General features: G+C 38.9%; 1 protein-coding gene across 2 annotated transcripts in view; it reads right to left on the reverse strand.

Annotated features, from left to right (window-relative positions):
- cntfr (ciliary neurotrophic factor receptor) overlaps positions 1–16,282 on the reverse strand; it is a 261,418-nt gene that overhangs the window by 214,299 nt on the left and 30,837 nt on the right. For both annotated transcript variants that reach the window (XM_034708919.1, XM_034708920.1), the window contains exon 2: positions 4,982–5,022. The gene's annotated coding sequence lies outside the window, so the exon portion shown is untranslated. The remainder of the gene's footprint in view (positions 1–4,981; positions 5,023–16,282) is intronic.

Here is a 16,282-nt window from a genome sequence, read left to right on the forward strand (position 1 = left end):
CTTAAGACAACAGTACACTGGCTTTTCAGCAGTGGTGTCATACAGAGCAGACGGTTTGCTCTCAGTCATCTATCCTGCAATGTCTTCAGAGTCGTCTAATAGGGCTACTAAATAACATCTTGTCAGCAGGTCAGGACAAGACTAGGTTAATACAATTCATTGGCATATTCCACACAGGGGTGGCAACCAGCACTGATCTCAATATAGCCTTGTCAATGTGCATACAGGCTAAATCTGGAATGTCAACAAAGCTCATGCACGACACAGTAAAGTGATACCTCGTCTGCATGGTAGGGACAGTACTGGTGTTGTATTGTCCCTTGCTCTATTACTTTTATGTCAAAAACCCAGGTTCAGATATGGTAACTGGGGAAACTCAAGCCGTTTCCTCGCCTGCGAGGGTCTTTAAGAAAAAAAAATATTACCATGCATGCACGTTTCCAAAGATGTGTCAAGTATCATCCTTCTCAAATTAACTTCAAGTCACAGAACATGGTTTTCTGTGGTGTTGGGGGCCTAGCTGTCTAAGTGCACCCCATATACAGAGGCTACAGTCCTCATTGCAGAGGTTGCAGATTCAACGCTCAGCCTCGACCATTTGCTGCATGTCTTACCCCGCAATCTGCTCCCAACATTTCCTGCTATTAGCTAAACTCCATGACTTTCTTCACCTGTCCTTTACTCAATAGCTAAGCTTTTTTATTTTTGTTTTACAATTCCAAAATAGTTAGGATGCTGTGAAAAGAACTGATAAAAGCAGATTTTGATGTTCAGCAAATTTCATGTTTCAACCCTATTTCTATTATTTAATGAAAATTTGTCAAAATTTTAAATTGGATGCGAGCGACACATTTCAAAAAAGTTGGACAGAGATGACCACGCATTGGCTACAAGTGCTACAAGTGCTACAAATCCCTATCGGAACATCTTTCAACAAATTATGTTCATTTACAGCATTTCAGTAACATGACTAGGAATAAAGAGGCTGAGAGGCCAAAGAGGCTGAGTCTCTCAGAAGTAAAGATGGGTTGCCAAAACAAAAACACATGGGTATTGTCTTTCAAACCAAATAATAGAGATAATGACTCAGAACATTAAGGAGTCTCAATAATGGTACCAATATAAACAAGACTTAAGGATTCCCCATCCCTGAAGAAGAGGCGATGGAACACAAGGGTAATATGCCCATGTCTCAACATGGTATGTTTGCATCAAATTTAGAATTACCAATTATTTTTCTAAAAACATCAACATTTTTAAGTTTCAACATAGATCTGTTGTTTTTGCACTATTGTTGATAAAACATTAAAGATTTGTAACCATTAAAAATCTGTTTTCATCAACATTTTACAAAGCATCCCATCTTTTTTGGAATCACTGTTGTAAATAAAAAGTTGCTGCAAGTGCATTAGAATTCAAAGAAAGTGTCATACTGAATACATTTTGGGAAAATAGCATGTAACACAGATACCAACAAAGTAATGAACACAACCTGATTCCTCTTTGTTTGAGGAGAGAAGCAAGAGGCTACAATTACTAACTCAAACATGCACTCATGCACAGAGAATAAAGAATGGTCACCATGATTGAATTACCTTTTTTTTCTGAAATGTGTGATATAAATAAACATGTCTTTCCTTGCCTAAAAACTAAAAGACAATCTCAAAGTCAATTTGTGTGAAAGTACATTTTCAAAATGAATCAGGCCCTGGAACAAGGTACATCTAAAATAACCAAGTGAGTGTGGGTGGGTGTGAGTGTGGGTGTGTGTGTGGGTGTGTGGGTGTACTGAAGGAGACGGAAGTGGAGAAGACTATCTGTATGTGTGTAAAGGTGATTCTGGCGACAGGGCGACCCCGAGAGATCAAAACACATGGTCTCACATTACCAATGACCCTGCTCACAGGCAGAAGATGCATATGCTTGTACAAGTCTAGATGACAGTGGTGTCTACGCAGCTTTGAGCTGACCTGCATGCCAAAAAGACCAGCTAAGCAGACAGTAAGAGGAGGAAGGGAGGCAAGGGAGAGAAAGGTAGTCATCGTCATCAGCTATCATACATGTATAACTCTTCCCAAAGGTACATTTTTTTTATTATCCTCACTCTAAAGGTGGAGTTTACTGCATGAGGTGACATTTTTTGTTTTGTTTGTGTCGGGTTCAGAGCTGGATAGTGCAAATAAGTGCAACCACATAGTTCAGTGAGCAATACGTGTCTACAAAGGCAGAAGTGTCATCCCCAGGATTCATGACAATGGTTGAGAGACTTAAAGGATGGAGAAAATGTCCTTTCTTTTATCGTGATTTCATTCATTGTACACCACATTCTTACCATAAATACTGTACGTACCGTTCTTTCTGACTGAATTGATTTGCAACAAAGCTGCTCGTTAAATAATGACCTTTGCTAGAATGTTGTACTGTTGTACTGTTCCTGTTGAAAACACATTTTTTCTGTTGTGTAACATAAAATTTGAAAGAAAAAAAAAGTCTGTTTTAAATTCTTCTGTTTACCTACTTGATCACCAATAATTTATAAAATTTAATTAATCTGTGAGACAACAATGACCCCATGCTCTGTTACTTTTTATTTCAGGCTGTTAATAAGGTAAATAAAAATATACATGTAATTATATTAATTTGATCTTGACTAAAATTCAATTACACTTTTTAACTATTGCTCTCTTTGTTTAGAAATTATGCTGGCTGTGACCGTACTGATTGGAAGAACCCAAAGGGCTCTCTCAGTTTGCTTGTCTTTGTTACTTTTGTGAAGCCGAAGACAATTTTCCGCATAATGGACACATTTCTATTCTATTCTATGAAACAAAATATTGCAGTTATGAAATAAAAAAGCTTTCATGCCAAAATAATAGTTTTAGAGCATGACTTGAATAATCCGACTTAAGAAATAATTAACCTCTGATCTCATTGAAATAGTTCTCTTAATACGTTATATTTCCCTCCTGCAACAAACAAATAAACCTTCTCTTCCCCACTCAGTCTCCAGAGTATTCCACCTTTCCAATTCATTTAGAGAGTTAGTATCCGATCTATTCAGGTCATTGTGATATTCAACACAACAAGTCCCACAACACAGAATAGAGCCTTGAACTTCAACTCAATTACTGTTACAGCAAAAACCAAACCCCAGAGTCATTAAATTGCATCACACCTGATTGTCACCAGAAGCCTGAAGCTTCTGCAGGCTCATGTTCTCAGGCTGGCATGGAGGAGCAAGCCATGAATGCAGTCCCCTCCCTCACATATAGTCAAGCTGCCCTTAAGCAGTGCCATAAATCCATGATTTATTTCATGCAGATGCAAAAAAAAAGCAAAAATTTCCTTTTGCAAATACTGCGTGAAAATATCATTAGCCATTCATGTACTGTAATGAGTATTTTAAGATCAGATGTAGACTCTGCTTTTGAATTTAAATGGGTGGCATTAAACTCTCACTTCAGGTCTCTGTTTGGTTATAAAAGTGTGTACACACATGCAGCACACAGTGTAGTGTTCAAAGCATTGCTGCAGGCATAGACTTCCCTGTGAGAAACCTTATAGTCCTGAGCTGTCACTATGAGTGCATGATAGTGGCCTGCATGGAATCTGGATATCTGTCCATGTGTGTGTCCACTGTCCGTCTGCATACTTCCTGTAGAAGTGCACATACTTAAGTGTCTGCCCCCCCAACATGCCCATATGTCCTAAGTTTTGGTATGTATATGACGCTGGCCTTTCTGGACAGGGGAACTCAATGCCTCCTCGGAGTCCTTTCAACACCCGCCACCACACATGCTCAAACACACATCACACATCCTACTGCTGACACTTGCATGTCACCACGGCAACCAGATAAAGCCAAAGACATGCTACTGACAGAGAAGCAGAGACCACCAAACTTGTGGGCCACAGGGTTTGGACAGCTGCAGGGATTGATTATTGATTGATTAAATGAATTCTCGAACGATATTCTTCAAATTAAAGACAACAAGTTGGGAGGAATATTAACTCTTGAAAGGGACTGAAGCTTAAATCTGTGTTTGTCTAACTTGTAAACTGGTCCACAGCATTACTTGGACTTGTCACACATGTGTCTCCCACATTGATTTGATCACAAGAAGAAGTGGAACAATCTTAAAAGAAGTTATATGGGTATTGTGGTAGATGGTGGGGCAGCTGAATGAAAGGTTTTCAGATTCACAGCTTGTATAGTAGAGCAAGAAAACACAGAGCAAGGGCAGTCTTTTGTCTGTCTATCCTTGGTGTGTGCCACATACATTCTACCAAAGCTGAAACACTACCTGTTTTTGAAACCCGCTACTACACTAGCAGTACGTACTGATTTAGCCAAAATTCAGTATGTAGTATGCAGAATCTGCAGTATGCCAAAACTACCCGGATATCGTACTGATTTTGCAAAAATTTCTCAGTATGCAGCAGACTGCATACTGTTTCCCACAATGCAAAGCGCTCACGTTCTCCTTTTTTCCGTATATGACAGGTAGCACTCAGTTTATAGCTGAATTACCGCCACCTACTGTGTTGGAGTTTAACCAGATGTTAACGGTCTGTTACTTTTATAGTGAAGTAATGAGAAAAAAACGCCATTGAATCTTGTAACTTACAGTGATTACAGAGGCGATAACCATCCCACAGGTAACTGTTCATGTCCGTGGAAATTATCAAATGCAATATAAAACATTTCTTAAAGTTTTGAAAATCAAAAGTGGATGCTACAGAAGCAGTTTCGTTATCAGCTTGGCGGTTGTCTTCTTCTGCTTTCCAAAACCGAAAAACCAGAGACGCCTGGCCCATCATACTGCAGAATGGATCCATAGAACAGTCATACTACATATTACCTTCAAACAAAGTATGCAGTACATACTGTATACTACATTTGTGGTAGTATGTAGCAGGCAGTTTCAAACAGTCAAAGTCCAAGTAGAACCAGGTAAAAAAAAAAGAAAAAGAGTCTCACCTTGGACCAAATGGAAAGTCAGCACGATCCTCCTCTTCACCCTGTCAAAAAACAAACTGCAGTTAGCCACAACATCGATAGAAATTGCTCAGAAACCATGTAAGTTAAGATCTGATATGGTCAAAGACTCAGCAGTCAGTTCAAAATAAGTTTGACAACTAGCTTTGACAGGGTGACTAATCCTGTGCTTTTAGACAGCTGGCGTAATGGTCATGCAAAAAACATCATCTGTGCTGGCACTGAAAATAGTATCTGACATTTCTTTATCATTTCAATAGAGTAGACAAATCAATCAGGGATAAACTCTTCTAGCAGGGGTCTGAATTTATCTCAATGGGGGGGTGTCATATTAAACATTGCAATAACCTTGTCTTTCATTTTGCTTATTATTTTTGGGCTTGAAGCATTTTAATTTACATGTAAATTGACAGTATGCTATGGACAAAAAATTACTGACAATTATGTTTTGGATACAACAAAATTGAAGTCATCCTAAAGGTCCAATGTCCTTTTCTCTAGACAATCCATCCTACGAGCAATCTTCTTTCAATTACTGTCTGCCGTATACAACATTTTCTTTTTAGTGTGAACATAATCTCAGCATTTGCTATCCATCTAGTGCAGCTTTATCTGGCTCTTTACATTCGTTTTTCCATCTCTCTATCTCTCCATCTGGTTTCCATTCTCCCCACCTGCCCATCAGTCTGTAGCAAGGGACAGGTGAGCCTATTACACGCTTTTCACTCCGTTACTGCACACACTCATACATAGACGCACACACACACACACACACACACACACACACACACACACACACACACACACACACCAAACCACACTAGCTCTGCTTCAAGGTAACTTAGCGTGCCATGCACATCAGCCAAATCTGCTGTGCTGTAAAACGGCTGTTACCACTGCCACGTCACGCTCATGATGAAGTGGTCTAGAATCAAAATAGAAGAAGCTGAGAAAAAACGATAGAAGAGACAGGGCACAACAGAATGATGTAGTCTGGGCTTTGAAACATGACTTCAAGTGTTCAAAATGAAGAAGGAGATTTAATTGGAAAACTACTGAGTGAATTAAATACTGTAGTAGTATGAGTTGCATTTGCTTTACTTACAATCAAGTCAATTATTAAAGATTTCTGTATATTGGGCGACATAGGCCTAGTGGTCTAAGCATGCACCCCATATACAGAGGCTATAGTCCTTGTTGCAACAGTCCCAGGTTCAATTTCATTAAATTTCCCTGTTGTGGGACAAACAAAGGAATATCTTATCTTATTTGCTCCCCATTCAGGTAACATAAAGGTGATGCATTTGCTGCCCCCTGCACTTCAGTATTTTTAAGAATATATTTCAAAATCAGGGCCAAGTAGACATGTTCTAAGAAAACACAAGCAACATCCATTTAACAGCAGCTGTAGTCCACCAGTGAAAGTAGCTGGAAGCTGCTGCTTAGTTGCAAATGACGGTCAATATGGTCATTATTGTTGACCAAACCAAAGAAGAGAGGTGGTTAAGAACGACACACACAAAAATCTGGTTAGTAATCAGTGCCAGCAAGTCAACATTTTAACTTTTAAACCAACAAAAACGAATAGATCTGGGTAAATATTTGATTTAAACTTATTTATAAATTGAAGCTTGTGATTCTGTCTCTTGATATCAAAAGAGACTAATTTAATCAATTGTGATTAAAATGACATTTTCAAAAGTTTATGTGAAGAAAACTTGTACACAGGTCCTCTTAAGATTTTGATGAGTGCTAACAAGAATTCAATTATACACTGCGAGCTTAGACATAATGATCAGTGCACCAGCAGATAAATCATCCTAAAGCCAGTTTATTTAATATCTGTAATATATAAATATAAACACACACATATTATGTATCTATACATGGATGGATAGATGGATAGATGGATAGATGGATAGATGGATAGATGGATAGAAGCTCTCCATTTATTTCCAAAAACCCAGCCTCCCTGCCTGCTTGGCTAGAGGAGTGAAGAAAAAGGATAGAAGAGGGAGAGATTTGGTGATGCTGCCATGCAGAAACATTGCAGAACGTGCTACCATGTGAAACATCACCTTTTAGAAGCTCTCGCTCTCCTGTTCGTTCTCCTCTTTGTGGCTCTACCCATGTCTCAGTCTACCTTACTCTTTTTGTCTCTTCGCCTTACTCCCCCCTGTGCCTCTACACACACACACTCAAACATTTTCCACTTGTTTTCTTCTACCTTGACACCAGATGTACTTTTCCAATTCAGCAGTTCCTCAACCCTCCAGATGACAGAACAAGATTTCACACCAGCAAAAACAAAGAAATAATAATAAAACAAAACAGGAAAAACAAAAAAAAATGGGCCACAACAAAACCAAGTAAATCAGCAAAAACAAATCCCGCTGGCCTCTGTAAAGTTTCAGATAGGGAGCTTGAAAGTGTTAGCAGGTCATGCTGAAATTATTTATGGGGAAAGTGAGAGCATTATTATTCAAGAAAGAAAAAAAAAGAGAATAAAAGAGAGCTAAATATACAGTTATCACAGAGAGAGGGATTAAAATAGATGAGATGGGACTGCAAACAGTAATTACACACTCAGCATGTGTCTCTTCAGCACATAACACAGGGTCAAAACTATAGCTGTATCGAGACTTTATATTTATGAAGTGCTGCTCATGTTATTCAATCATGGCACCATGACATACAGCAAGGGGGATTTTTTTTTTTCAAAGTTGGCAGCTTAATCCTGGATAAATCTAAAAACATGATTGAGGGCATAGAGGGGAAACAGACCAGGCAAGAAATGTATCTCAAGTATATGGGCGAAGCATCAGGATTGGGTATTTATCACATTAGCTATTGCAGTAACAGGGATAATCTGTTCAATTAAGCCACCTGTTAGCTTTTGTTTGGAGTTGGAGTGAGAGGGTGAGCCGCTATCTTTGATCACTTCAATCATCAATTTTGTGCACGTTATCATGAGCTGGTCATCTTTTTCCATTATAAAATGTTAAACGTATTTTTTGGATATCAGTGATTTTTTGCGTTAGCGCCTCAGACAAGTCTACTCGGCCCAACCTCAGCCTCTCAGCGACTTTTTGCTCTTTGAAGTCGCTACAGCCAAATAAGGTAAATTTCAAACGTTCTTGATGCTCAGTTAGGCAGTCCAGGAATGTTAGTCGAGATTTTTTTTAAATCACATTAAACTTTAGCTGAGGTGTTAACACATGCCATGTCCGTTTTGACCAGGAGGCAGCTTTTCCACTTGTGTACCTACAAACCAATTCATTTTAAACCAAAGGCCTTCATTTACAAAACAAAATATCATACACCTTGTCGTAAAACTATGGTTGCCTTTTGTGTGAGTTTTACAACAAAGTACATGTTAAAGGTACAGTGTGTACAAAAACGGGAATATGTAGCATGTATAGCGGTCTGATTCGAGATCGAAATGCTCCCTCCCCTGTAGTGCATGCTAAGTATGATCCTCCATTTTCCAAGATGTTACAATGAAAGACTTGTATCAGTAGAATTGTATAGTGCACAATAACAACCCCTCTCCTGTTCTTCTTCTCTGTCTTTCAACCAGTGTATTTTTTCCTTATTGGTTTGTCCGTTCTTTGCTAGCGTAGAAACATGGCGGTGCAGGATGGTGGTCTCTGTGGTAGGGAGCCTTCTCCTTATGTAGATATAAAGGGCTCAATCGAAGTTAACAAAAACAAAATGACCATTTAGTCAGATGATTAAACACTAATGTAAACACACTTATTATATTGTATTCCATTTAAACCAAGTCTGTTTTGCCAAATTCCGCTAAATACTTCACACTGTACCTTTAAGAAATGTTATGTTAATTTGAACAATTCATTAAATAAACAAGTCTTCTAAGCATTGTGTTATTACTTTTTATTATCATCTTTTATTTATATCAGGCATAAAGGAATCCAGTAAAAAATGGGGCTTATTCACACAAGCCACAAGCCAAAAGCAGGGATTGTGTGAATTTATATGTCTTTGCAGTTGGTCCCCACAAACGAGCTTTGAGCACTGAAGTCAAACTGTCTTCTTCGTTTACCTAAGATAAATGTTTGAACTATCTCTGATCAACTTCTTCTGTATAAAGAGCAAAAATGTACTGTAGTATAGGTTTTCAAAAATAACTGTTTATTATGTGTGTGGGGAAAATACCTGCAATAAGGTTTCTTTTAAAAACATTCACACATTTAGCTCTATCGTCTCAAATCTAGGACAGCCAAAGCACCAACAAACTTTGAGTGTTAACATCACCTAGCACAAACAAACTAAAAATACACCCGGGAAATTAAAAAGCTACCCAGGAGAGTAACAACTATAAATCAATGAGCTGAAAAGGGTCCTTAGAGCCACTGAACTGCACATTGCACAAAATCTAGTGTGAATCTAACCAGCAGTTACCCAATTCTTCCCTTCTGCTCTGTTTCTCTGCCTGCTCTGTTAAAGCTTGCTATTATTAGCAAGCCAGGAGATCAGGTTAAGAAGATGAAGGCTATAAGAGCCAGGAGAGACAGAGAATTTGACTATGGGCTACATGGAAGGTAGACAACAGATTGACCTGACGATTTATCTGCAAGAAACATTTTCTAACAAAGCGGGTTATAGAAAAGTCAGTATCCTTCCATCCATTATCTCTACTGCTTATCCTGTTTAGGGTTGCTGGGAGCTGGAAACTTTCCCAGGTGTCATTGGGCAAGAGGCAGAGTACACCCTGGACAGGTCGCCAGTCCATCACACGGCCAACACACACACACACAGACTCACACCTAAGGGCAATTTAGACTCACTAATCAACCTGACAAGCTTGTTTTTGGACTGTGGGCGGAAGCCAGAATACCCGGAGAGAACCCACGTGATCTCCACACAGAAAGGCACCTGCTCAGCTGTGAATTTCAACAAGGAACCTTCTAGCCCGAGACCTAAAAATGTTCTCCTTACCAAATGTACACGTTTAAATGAAAAGCTTTATGTACCTTAACAAAACACCTGAGTTTGCCCATGGTTCAGCTCATATCTACAACAAGAAACTGAAGAAAAATCTCAACTAAATTCAATCAAATTAAATAAATACTACCATCAATGTGCATAATGGGTCATGCTTTAAGCCCTACTTTAAATTATTTGGTATAGATGGAGCTACTAAGATAAACTGAAGTCATCTCACACACTGAGAGATACTCAAATACATCAAATACTGCCAAAAGCAAGAGCGCCAGTGAGAAAACATACACTCGGATGGTGAGGCAAAGATATCGTAGGTTAAAAGAACAAACCGAAGGCTGAAAGTTCAGACTATGAGCTTCATAATCTGCTACATAACTGTCCTCTGACATCACTGCAGCAGATGCTTTATCTTGGATCCTGTGTCTGTCTAGGGTCTTTCTGTCATACTGTAATGTAATGAAAACAGAGTGGATGGCGAGAGGGGGAATAGACGGAAATGATTTAGTACAGTCATGTTCATAAAGAGGGGGAGAGAATAAAAAGGTTCTTAGCTGTATACTGCCATAAACAGGGAGAGGAAAAGCCAGACAGAAGGGGGGGTAGTGTGCGAGGATACAACAGCTTTAATAAGTGACACTACTTCTTAAACAATAAAGTGAATATATAATGTGTTTTTGGCCACTTGTGCTTTGAATTTATTTGATGTATTCTCTTGCCTGTAGAATCGCAACCTGTGCAAAGACTGACTTTGCTCCAATTAGGTCGTTAAACCAAGACTGTGCTAGCTGTGAGGTAAGATGGGAGAATTTCAAAGTAACATCAATGTTCTTCAGGAGAAGACAGGAAAAAAGGCAGATTCAGAATGATAATTATCACAGGTTTACATGAATAAGAAATCTGAGGACATGAATAATCATAATCTTCCCTTCACCACACGGTTGTTACAATTGTGTTTATTTTACAATTACATGTCAAATAGGCAAATTTGTAGGCCCCCAAAACCACTTCAACCAGTCTCATGAATTTTAACATTCAATGTTGCCTATCTTCATTATGTGCTAAGATCTTTGTGGCTAACTTAGCTCTTGTTGTCTTTAATAACCTAAGTTCTTAGAGGAAATCCTACAAGCAAGAGTCCTGAGGCACTAACTTACCTGTACACTACAGCCTATATGTGGGTTAATTGGTAAGAACCAACTCAAAAGGATTCCAGCTTAAAAAACTTAAACCCTAACTAATGAGTGTTATAAGACAAGTATTATGTTTGTAATGTATACAACAAATTTATACTGTTACATTAAAAATGAGCTGGTGCTAAATGTATCCCTTGTTCTGATATTATTCAGTGTTACACTACACTACTGAGACTCCTGTTTGTTAAATGAATAAATTGGTAAATTGATAACGTGTCTTGTTTCTTTAGACTTCAATCATCCAACCCACCAAACAACACTAAACTGGCAGAGAAGATTCAGAAAATGTTTTACGGGCACAACCCACCCATACTCAACTCTGCTGCTCATTTCAACAAATGCATGCTCCCTACAAATGTGGCACCATATAGAAGGGAAATGAACAGGCTTTCCAACGGTATAAGATTTATTGCCAAGAAGCATTGTTACAATAAAGAAATAATCTACCAAACATAAATGTCCTTACTTTTTGTGCTACGTTTGTATAAACAAAGGGTTCAAGATAGATCGACTGTTTCTTTGTACCTTATGGGGCCATGTCCACTAAGGTTTTTTGTGCACCCACGACCTCAATTTCAGAGCGCTTCTCACCATTTGATAGGTTATGAAAATTGTCCCTCAGCACTTCCTTTTCCCTAAAGAACGACCATTGGGTCTGTTTTAAAATGCTCTGTATGCTTTACACATGCTTTTGTTCAATGGCATTTCAGCAAGAAACTTTAAAAGCTATTGATAGAAATCGTGCCATGGCGTTAGCAGCTATAGACTTGGAAATCGTCCCACAAAAATTCAAGTGTGATAACTTTTCTCCTCCGTACGGACCTCCGCCACTGCTGTTGACAAAGCAGATATCAGAAGTCCAGGCCCTTCTTTATTTGATTGGTCGGTGATGAAGAAGTGAGATTGATGAGTGCGATGGTGTTCCAAATGTTGAACTGTTTCCAACTGAGAGTGCTGCGACAATCAGCTGACGCTGAGGGCGCTTGTCGGCTGAGGATGCTGAGCTCTGGAAACGCTGAATCACATTTGGTTTGAATGGAAAATAAGTGCTGGCAGCTCAAAATATGGTGTTAGTGGACACTTCACCTAAGGAGCTTATGACAACAAAGAGTGGTTCATACTTCGTAGATTTTAATTTTGAGGTAAGTATCTTGCAGCAGTTCTCACTTGATTAATCACACTGACAGACAGTCACATAGACGAAAGCAGGCATTACAGATTTTCTCCAGACTGATACTCTGAATGGAGGCTGCTGAAGAGGGGTTAACCATCGGTCGAGGCCTTCCTCAGTCACCTGTCAGTCTCACAAGATACACTGGCTTACAGGATTTAATGGGGTCACACCTTTTAACTTCTTGTCAGGCGTTCATGTAATGAGGACAATCTTTGCTTTTGTAGCTGTCACACTCGTATCTCATTAGAATTATGTTTTTAATTTGTTGTTTTGTTTTGTTTTTTAATTGAGTTATATTAAATGGCAACTTAAAAGGTTATTTTAATTGTGCAACTAGGTAAAACTGTAAAATGATACAGAAGAGAAGTTGAATAATGATGTTGTTGCGACAGATAGCTTTGTACTCTCCATATGAAAAGAAGTCAGTGTAGTCTTCTATAGATCCTGAACCATCAATAGATTCTTATAAGAATTTATAGCGAGCAGTGTGTTCATAAAATGTGAGGAAAATCTCCTATGGTGAAGCTAAACTTATTATATGCTGAGCAAACTCCATCCCTGACTCTCAATGAGTTCATTTTAATGTCAGCCTTTGACAGATCAGAGGTGGAATCGAAACTATTCTTATGCTTGGAAACTCAGAGGAAAAATGTAAATGTCAGGAAGGCTGTCTCTGCTTGTTACTGGGATATATTCAAGTTATCTACCTCTTCTGTAACACTGTGTTCATGTCAGAGTTGTTAACAGTGTTGTGTGTGAATCAGATCTTGATTTATTTGCTATTATACAAAAACAAAAACTCCTATAATGGGTTCCTCACATTAAAACCATTGACTATGGTATTGACATTATCATTTTTCACAGCTTTATATGTGCAGAGGATGCAGGAGGGGTTTCTAGATGAGCTATTTTGTTGGGAAAAAGGTCAATATGACTGAAAGCTTTTGTGTCTTTCAAGTCAAGTGCAACAAAATAACGCAAAAACTGTTGCAAAGTTTGAAACGAGGAAAAAAGGTTTTGAGGGAGAGACGAACATAGAATAGCAGAGAGATAAATAAAATGTACTCTTAAGCCCGTTTAAAGGACTCAAAGAGGAGAGTGAAACCCCTGTGGGATGTTCACGAGGTACTCACCCCTCTCATCAATGTGTCTGTCCACCTCTGCAGCAAAAAGAAAGAAATGCAGCAAAACCAGGTGTGTGTGTGTGTGTGTGTGCGTGTGTGCGTGTGTGTGTGTGTGTGTGTGTGCGTGTGTGTGTGTGTGTGTGTGTGTGTGTGTGTGTGTGAAAAAGAGTACATTTAGATAGTGTACTCTCCTCTGCTAGATTGATAACAGCTGTCTGACTTGTTTGAGATGAGGATGGAAGGGCAGAGGAGGAAAGAGAGGGGAGTTAAAAGGTGAAATGAATTGAAAGGCTTTATCTAATAGAAAGAAGGGAGGGTACAGCTGACAGTTTGACAAAGATGGCCATATTTAGGGGGAGGGTGAAGATCAACAGCAAAAAGGGGGGCATAATAGGAGGACCTGAGATGGCCGAGTGTTCTGTAATGAGTGTGGGAGATGGAGGCTGGGTAGTCAGTTAAAATTGTGATTTCATTACGAGGAATTTACAAAAGATTGGAACTTTGATGACCATGTCTCCTGTCCAACCTGAAACTAGCTTCAGCTCAACACCACCTGATGTGATAGCAGCGTTTCTCTACAAATTTAAAGACAAACACTTTATATAATAATAATTTTTAATTTAATTTAAATAATTTAATTAATCATTTTTAATGAGGCGTGCACAGCACTTCACATAAAAATGGTTGAAGTGTTAAAATTTTAATGAATATTAGCTATATGTAAGCAGCCATGCTTCATCTTTCTTCCCTCACACTACATTGATTTAGTACTACATAGCCTCGTAGTCCCTGTAGATGAACACTTGTTATTTGTGAAGTCGCTCAGCTCACACAACATGCCACTGCAGATGTAGTTTGTGCAAAGGTTCTGACACTTCCTAATTTAACAGTGTGCATACAGGTATGTTACACGTTCAACATCACCAAGCTGCTATGAAAAATTCTATATTACAGCACACTACAGAAGGATATTTGTTTTATGTCTGTAATGTTTAATTACTAGGATAAATGCTGTATTTTTAATATGACAGACTGTTGAAATTTTTAATAAGAAGAGAGTTCAGGTTCTTTCTGATAGCCTTCATTAACTATTCTTTATTACCCAGCTTACTTACTGATCTTCTGCCTGTGTATAATGCTTGATTAAAAAAAACCTTTACTACAGTTAACTTTCAAAAATATGAACAACGGCAGGCAAAAAACGATCTCATGTTGAGTCAAATCAATCTGTAGAAAAGTATTCTGGCACAACAAATATCAAGACAGCCTGATTGAACTATTCCATAGGTAGCAATATGCAATGTAGAATGCATACACTTATTTTTTGTCCAAGTTAAAATTCTGGGCATTTTCGTCTTTAAATGGACAGGACAGCTGAAGAGAGACAGGAAATGCGGGGAGCAGAGATAAGGGGGAAGACATGCAGCAAATGGTTGAGGCTGGGAGTCGAACCTGCAACCGCTGCAACGAGGACTATAATCTCTTTATGGTGAGTACGCACTTATCCCGCCAGTACAGCAGCGTCAAGAATACATACACTTCTGAGAAACATTGTGAATCATTGTTTTGTTGCATTCGGCACTCACCCAGAAACAGCTCTGTTAGAACTCTACTGGTAAAGTTTGTCACTAAGAGGTGAGTAAGCCAGCAGGAGAAGGTTTTTTTCTTAGGTAACTTTCTGTTCTTTAACCTTTTGTACTCATGGCTGACTCAGCTGCAGGACGAACACATATACACCTTTTCTGTTGGAGTATTGTTTCAGACAGAGAAACTCTACAACCAGGGCTTTGCTGGGTACAAGAGTAAAATGGCTATGAACAGGATTCACTGTTTATACTAGCATATCTGATTTACTGCTCTTTGTGGACTTAAGATTTTAACTGTGAGTGTACTTACTTTATTCAAACATTTATTGGAACATGGAGGGACACATCGTGACACCAGGGCTGTGACGGGTAATGTTTAACTGGTGCGTCTGGTTGTCTTTAGCTGTCAGAGTTTACAAAGTTTAGTCGTTTCTACATTACAGTAAAACAATTATCAAGACATTACCTCATCACTCTGCATTACACAACAATTTTTAACTAGTGCATGCTTGGGTGCATGGATTGGTGATGGTGCAGTCTTCATTCCAGAAAAACACTTCCAATTTTTTCCAAAGGAGTCACAAGAAACATCATAACATAAAAACCTCACACTGTGCCTTTAAATGTTTTGCAATATCAGCCAATGAATTCCATCTTTTCACAAGGATCTAGTTAAGGGGTGAGAATAAGGCCATCTTACTGTGCCAGTAATAAATAAATGAATGAAGGTGTGGCAAGAAAAGTGTAAAAGTTGAAGAGATGAAGGGAGTAAGACACTTAATAAGTGAGGTCTCCCGGCAACATCAAAGTGAAATGTCACCTCTTCTAGCATTTGTAAGACTGCAATCGGTGATAAGGACAACATGATAAATAGGGATGGGAAGAGCAATAAAGGAAAAGGAAATTAAAGTAAAGATGTGGGCAAAGACCAAATACGCAGAAGAGTGAATTCTGTCAAAGTTGGCAAGGATAGGAGAGACTGATAGCAAGGCCAAGTGGATTGATACCAAGAGGGATCAAAAGAGCAAGAGGGGGGAAAAGGGAGTGATAAAGGGAGAACAGAGGAGCAGAACTGGACTAAAATGGGCTTAACTGTCTATGAAAAAGGAGGGTGGGGGCTTTGATGGGTAGAGACAGCAGGGAAGGAGGGCACAGACTGAGAGACAGCAAAATGGTGTGAAATTGACATGAAAATGAGGGGATGCTTGGGGAAAAGCCAGCACACTGTGACACCTGAG

Source organism: Notolabrus celidotus, chromosome 19, assembly GCF_009762535.1.
Source record: "Notolabrus celidotus isolate fNotCel1 chromosome 19, fNotCel1.pri, whole genome shotgun sequence".
Lineage (NCBI taxonomy): Eukaryota > Metazoa > Chordata > Actinopteri > Labriformes > Labridae > Notolabrus > Notolabrus celidotus.